Raw genomic sequence first — 6,903 nt, 5'->3', positions numbered from 1 at the left:
AAGAAAAAAGAAATATAACATCATGTTTTATTAAATACAATGTAAACAACATTTTTTCAGGAAATTTAAACTTGTACCTACAGACAATGCCATTCCAAATGCTTTCTTTGTCCCCAAGATGTATAGTGTAATTGACTCTTTTCTGAAAAATCTTAAACATTTGAAATTGGACATTGATGATTTTGCGAATAAAAAGACTTTTAAAGCGGCCATCAAAAGGACTGAGATTCTTTCTCCAGCAAATAATCTCAACGAAGAGCAGTCAAAGAGAGCATGGAAGAAAGCCAACCACAAGGAACTGACAAACAGCCAAAAGGACTTGTGTTGGCTGACCATACATAAAGGACTTCCGCTAAAGAGTTTTCAGCACAACAGAGGCCTGTCAGCAACACCAAGATGTCCAAGAGAAAATTGCCACGCGGATGAGACGGTTTTACATTTTCTTTGGAACTGTCCTTTCACGCAAGAGACTTGGAAAACAATTGGACCCTTGATAAAAGGGATATCGGGACAAAAATCCATAAACTATGAACTTATTCTTTATGGTATTTCATCATCAGTGACAAGTGCAACTTTGATTGTGGAAGATTGTTTCATGCATCAAAGAAGGGTTATAGATCACTAGAAAACTAGGAATTTACCAACATAAACAGTTTAAAATTAAAGATTGTATTAAAATAAGCTTAGATAAATTAATGACCTATTATTGGTTTGATGATAAAACATATGGCAAAGAAGAAGCAGAAAAAATATGGAAACAAAAAAATTGGAAAGATTGGGTTTCCTAAATTCAAAATCACTGTTTATTAAAAAATGTTTGTTAAAACTTGACCTATCATAAAGGTATGGCAAGTTAAAAGTTTCACCACCCGTATGGTTCGGGATTGGTTTAAATGTAAATATGATACTTAATTGGTTTACAAAGTTAATTTTGCAAATATTATTTTGAATATTTTGTAAACTTGGCATGGACCTAAAAGATAAAGGCATGACAAGTCCAATGTACCACCACCCGTATGGTTCGGGATTGGTTAAAATGTAAATATGCACAAAATTTTCAATAAAGACTAGTTTTACAAAAAAAAAAAAATCTGTTCTTCTCAGTTTAATATCTGATACGTCCTCTATCTGGGGACCATATATTAAATTGATTTTTGGAACAGGGAGATGGAATAGGAGCTTGCTCTCTCCACTCCACGCATCAACCTGGTATTGCAGTACCTCCATGAATGGTTCACTTCCCCACCCGGGGAAATCCATGCTGTTGAAAGAAAGATAACAAAACGAAAGTAGTGCTTCACTGGCACACTCTGTAAAGTGGCGCTAATGTGTTTGGGTGTAAATAAAACCAAGCTGGCCACTTTGTGAAGGCTGTTTCTTGTTTTATTTATTTATTTCATTAATTCCGTCATTTAATATTGCCCCCCCCCACTTTCCTTTAGTTTTTTCCCTCTGCCCTGAGGCTACACTTTGGCAGAGAACAATGTCAGTAAAAAAACAGCATCTTCAGCAGCGTGTTTCTTTCATTTTTGGATCCATTTCACAGGGGAGTGAGTGATAGAAAAGAGGGGAAGCAGAAGGCAAGAGCCCTTTCTTGATCTACTGCATTTTCAGCAAGTGAGGATGAGCGAGATAGGAACGGTGAGGGAGAGAGGGTGATACTGTCCATGTCTTCTCTGGACAGAAGGAAAAGACAGAGTCCTTTTTCTTGTTTGCCCAACCCCACCCGGCCAGGAATGGCTGAGCCTTATCATTAGGCCTAGGCTACAGGGCAGTAGAGTGCCTGGGCAAGCTAGGGTGAGGTGCCAGTCACTTGCTGTCAGGGTGCTGTCCAGGGTGGCGCACGACTTCCATAGATCGCCCTTCTGGTGGAAGCCACTATGCCCGTCTATCACACCTCTCGGAGGAGGAGGAGGATTACCACAATGTGGCTCAGGATCTGGAGGTACGTACTACCCCTCTGTCGGACATAGAAGTCACTCCAGATTTTGCAGCTCTTTCCTCTGCCACTTCGCCTTGAGTTAATGCTCAACGTTTTATTGAGGATAAAGCTGCCCTTTCTTCTCCTGATTAATCTAAATGTTTGATACCCTCCTTCTCATTACCATGACTGTCACCGTTGCCTCCTGTAATGTTAGAGGTATAAGTAAAAAATTTAACAGAGTCATGATATTAGACTATTGCAACACCCTCCCTGCTGATATTATTTGATTACAGGAGTGCCACATCCCTTTTTGTGCAGACTACACCCCCTATATTGTCCATTGGACTGCTGGTCCGTCCATTTGGTCAGGTGGCCCCACCAAAAATGATGGAGTGGCCATTCTTTCTAAGAACAAACATTGGCAGAATTTTGGGGAAAAAATGTTGTCTCCTGGGCGTGCCCTCCTCCTCTCTGTACAAATTGATGGGGTTCCATTGCGGGTTTGCACCATCTATGCCCTGGCGCAGAAAGTGGAAGGAGAATACCTATTCAATTTAATTAAGCCTTTTCTTACAGGAACAGTGCAGTTACTATTGATTGGTGACTTTAAATGTATTTTGCATAATAACTACCGCCAGGGTCAGCAAGATGCTTATTGTATGGATGTCACTTCTAAACTTTTATAGACCTTATTTTATGACTTAGATTTGTACGATGCATATGCTAAACATTTTTCTCCAGGAACCAGCGTCACATGGGAGGCTGCTCATGGTAATACCCGCTCTCGATTTGATTTTGTCTTTGCTTCCAAAACATTAATTTATGAACAATGCAGCTTGATCCCCGTTGCCTTTTCTGATCACTGTTTTCTCTGAGGCACTTTTCTAATTCCTGCGCAGCCTGTCAGGGGCTGTGGTTATTGGAAACTGAACTGCCAGTTACTTGACAATGCTCAGATATGTGCACAATATCGCCACAGTTATAAAAAATGGGTGTGGAGCAAATCCCCTTTTCCCTCAGAGTATCAATGGTGGAGGTGGGTTAAATGCAAAACAAAAGTATTTATTTACTCTCAAGCAGCTCTTCTGTGGAAGAAAATCTGGGCAGTTTCAGCAGCTTCAAAGTCGACTTGTATTATTGCAACAATTAGGTGACGCAGGTAAGGATGTCAGCGAAGAAGTCCGCCAGGTCAAAACAACCCTCACTCACTGGCTGCACCGCAAAAGTAAATCTCTTATTTTCCAGTCTCGTGTTCGTCATTTCCATGAAGATGAGAAATGTACATCTTTTTTTTCTTCAAAAAAGCCAAACAACATCACAAGCTCTTAACAGTCTTACAAAACTCTGATGGTGTGCATTGTCACGGTCTCTCTTGCAGTAAGCAAATTGCATTTCAATTTTATCAAGACCTGTACACGCCTCAAACCCCCTCCCCACTACACAGGACCTTGCTGACTATTGTAACCTTCTTACTGCTGAGCTCCCTGTTGCCCACCAAACAACTCTTGCTGTTCCCTTTACCGGTGAAGAATGCCTTTCTGCTATAGGTTCCGCACGACGCGGCTCTAGTCCAAGGCTCAATGGCCTACCATGGGAATTTTGCCGGACCTTCTGGGATATCCTCTGTGTTGACGTTTTATGTCTATGATAACCTCCAGCTTTCAAAAAATGTGTTCACTGCTGACTTTTCCAAAGGTGTCATTACTCTGATATACAAAAAAGGGGATGAAACCTCCCTTCAAAACTGGAGACCCATCTCCCTTTTAAATGTTGATTATATGTTAGTGTCTAATTAAATGTATGTATCAATCCTGATCAAACGGGTGACCTCCATGGATGTCGTATTACAGATAGCCTTACTACTATCAGAGATGTTATACATTATACACAAGAACGGTGTATCCCAGGTTTTGAGCTAATACTTTTAAAAAGCATTTGATTAATTTTCCCATCCGTATTTATTCACAGTATTACGAAAACTCCGAATCCCTGATCTCTGATCATATGCCGGAATTTTTAATTCACGCAGGTGTTCGACAAGGTTGCCCACTGTTTTCTATTCTCTTTATCTGTGCAGTGGAACCCTTTTTATGTCAGTTACGGACAGACCCCCTCATCTCAGGCTCCTTTGCTCCCGGAGGTACAGGCACACTGTTAAAAGTGGTTGCCTACATGGACGACGTTACTGTTTTATGTGCTACTCCAAAGGTGGTTCACTGTGCTGTGCAGCATGTTTCTTTTTTTCACCCAGTGTCTGGTTTAGGTTTGAACCTTTAAACCTTGAAAAATATGTTTGCCTTACACTTGGCCCTTGGGATCACATGGCTCATCTGCCCATGTCTGTGACCTGCCAACCAACCAAAACTCTTGGAGTTTATTTTGCAGCGAAAGGGCATGAAAATAAAAATTGGGCAGTACTTCATGGCAAAATGTCACAAAAAATGTCTGTGTGGTCCACCCGTAAACTAGCTATGGAAGGAAAAGTGCTAGTTATCAAAACTGTTTTATTACCGCTCATGCTTTACCTTGCTATGTTTTACCCACTCTCACGTATCACTTTGCAAAAATGCATGAAAAAGTTTTTTTCTAATTTGTGGGGATCCCGCATGGAAACAAATTCCTGAGAGGAAATCTGTAAGCATTGGTCTAATGGTGGCAAAAGCTTTCCAAATGTTTATTTTTTCATCTATTCTAAGCTCCTTTGTACTACATTAACCTGTTTCTCTCATTCCCCCTTGACTGTCGCCAGCCTCTTTACTCACTATTTTACTGGAGTCCTCTTACGCTGCTTTAGGTTATTTCCCCCTGCCAATCTCACTCCTTTATCCTATTCTTTACCTTCCTGCTATCACCAACTACGTTTGCTTCTTCAAGGATTGTTTTTTTCCACCTTAACACTTGATATCTGCAAAAATGTTACAAGTTTTAACCAATATTTACAGGAATGTGAAAAAATTGAAATTGTTGGCTCCTTTTCTGAATCCCGACCTAAAGAAATATGGTAATTGGTAGGCCACCTCTCTCTTATACATGTACAAAAAAATCTAGCTTGGAGGAGTGTTCATGGATGTCTCCCAGTCAAATCCTTTCAGCATAGGCAGGGCCTAGCTCCTTCTGCCATTTGCCCACGACCTCTTTGTCTTCATGAAGAAACAATTTCTCACCTCTTTTGGGATTGCCAATATGCCAGAGACTTTTGGACCTTGCCTCAACCTTTTTTGGAACACATCGCAGGAATTCCACCCCTGTCTTTTGTGACAATGATGTTCGGGACGGGTCTTTCCCCAGCAAAGTGAGTGACTGCTTGGAAACTAATGAACTGTGGCAAACAGACACTTTGGGAAGTCCGTAACCTGTTACTTTTTGCCCATAAAAACTTAACATTAGGGGACTGTCACAACATTTGCTTGGACAAACTAACTACATATTTGCACATTGATAGTGCCTTCTATGGAACAGACAAAGCCAACCAGCTTTGGCATTTTAAAAACTGGAAAGGCTGGGTTTAATTGAGCCTACTCCTCTGCTGCACCATGCCACCAGGTGTAATTGGATTGGCACTTATATAGGCCATCAATAAAATGTTAGGCTTTTTCCCTCCTGGATGGGACTGGGAGGATTTCCTCTCCAAATGCCTTATTGTAGTACTGGAAATGTATTCTTGTTTAAATGTAAGTTCTGTAAATTTTGGGTTTCTTCATTGTTTTTGATTGTTTAAATTTTTGTCTGCCAATTGTAAAATCATGTATTGTTTTCTCATGTACTTACCTTCAATTAAAGGCTTTCAAAACAAAATCAGTTCTGATCCGTTTAATATCTGATACGTCCTCTATCTGGGGATCATATAATAAATTGATTTTTGGAATGGGAAAATGGAATAGGAGTTTGCTCTGTCCACCTCATTCATCAACCTTGTATTACAGTATCTCCAGGAAAGGTGCACTTCCCATCCGGGGAAAACGATGCTGTTGAAAAAAAAATGAAAGTAGTGCTTCACTGGCACACTGTAAAGTGGCGCTAATGTGTTTGGGTATAAATAAAACCAACCTAGCCACTTTGTGGCAGCTGTGTCTTGTTTTATTTATTTATTTATTTCATTGTATTTCTGTCGTATTTAATACTTAGCACTAACAAAGGTGCCCCCACATAGTTCAGGGCCATTTCCCGGGACTTTGAGTGCGGGGACGGCATTACACGCATGCACTACATATAAGTCAATACCTATATGTAGCTTCACAATAGTAACTCTGAATATGGCCATGTAACATGTCTAAGATCATGGAATTGTCCCCCATCCCAAATCTGGTATTGGGGAGCCAATTCCATGCATCCTGGGGGCTCCCCTGTGGACCACCACTACTGCCAAACCAGCTCTCTGAGGCTTGCACTGCAGCTACAGCTGCTGCCACCTCACAGACAGGGTTCTGCCCTCCTGGGGTCTGGGCAGTCCAGTCCCAGGAAGGCAGAACAAAGCATTTTCTCTGAGAGCAGGGTGTTACACCCTCTCCCTTCGGAAATAGGTGTAACAGGCTGGGGAGGGTAGCCTCCCCCAGCCTCTGGGAATGCTTTGAAGGGCACATATGGTGCCCTCCTTGCATAAACCAGTCTACACCGGTTTAGGGACCCATTGTCCCCTGATCTGGCGGAAAACTGGACAAAGGAAAGGGGAGTGACCACTCCCCTGTCCATCACCACCCCAGGGGTGGTGACCAGAGCTCCTCCATTGTGTCCCAGACTTCAGCCATCTTGCTTTGCAAGGTGTGGGGGCACTCTGGAGGGCTCTGACTGGCCAGTGGCAGCAGGTGACATCAGAGACCCCTCCTGATAGGTCTATACCTGATAAGGTAGCCAATCCCCCTCTCCGGGCTATTTAGGGTCTCTCCTGCAGGTTCTCTTCAGATTCTGCTTGCAAGTTTCCTTCAGGAATCCTCTGCAACAATTTCAGACTCTTCTAGCCTCGGATCAACCTCTGCCTGCTC

The 6,903-nt window shown here is 42.0% G+C and overlaps 1 non-coding gene and 1 pseudogene across 1 annotated transcript; both read left to right on the top strand.

Moving 5' to 3' along the window:
• The first annotated feature begins 1,067 nt into the window (after nt 1-1,067).
• Nucleotides 1,068-1,243, top strand: LOC138297613 (U2 spliceosomal RNA; annotated as a pseudogene).
• Nucleotides 1,244-5,688: 4,445 nt separating this feature from the next.
• LOC138297635 (U2 spliceosomal RNA) lies at nt 5,689-5,872 on the top strand. The gene has a single exon (XR_011204192.1). It is a non-coding gene; the product is annotated as a U2 spliceosomal RNA (small nuclear RNA).
• Nucleotides 5,873-6,903: the final 1,031 nt, after the last annotated feature.

Source organism: Pleurodeles waltl, chromosome 5 (genome assembly GCF_031143425.1).
Source record: "Pleurodeles waltl isolate 20211129_DDA chromosome 5, aPleWal1.hap1.20221129, whole genome shotgun sequence".
Classification (NCBI taxonomy): domain Eukaryota; kingdom Metazoa; phylum Chordata; class Amphibia; order Caudata; family Salamandridae; genus Pleurodeles; species Pleurodeles waltl.
Note: the sequence above shows the minus strand (reverse complement) of the source record. Positions and strands in the feature narration are given on the sequence as shown.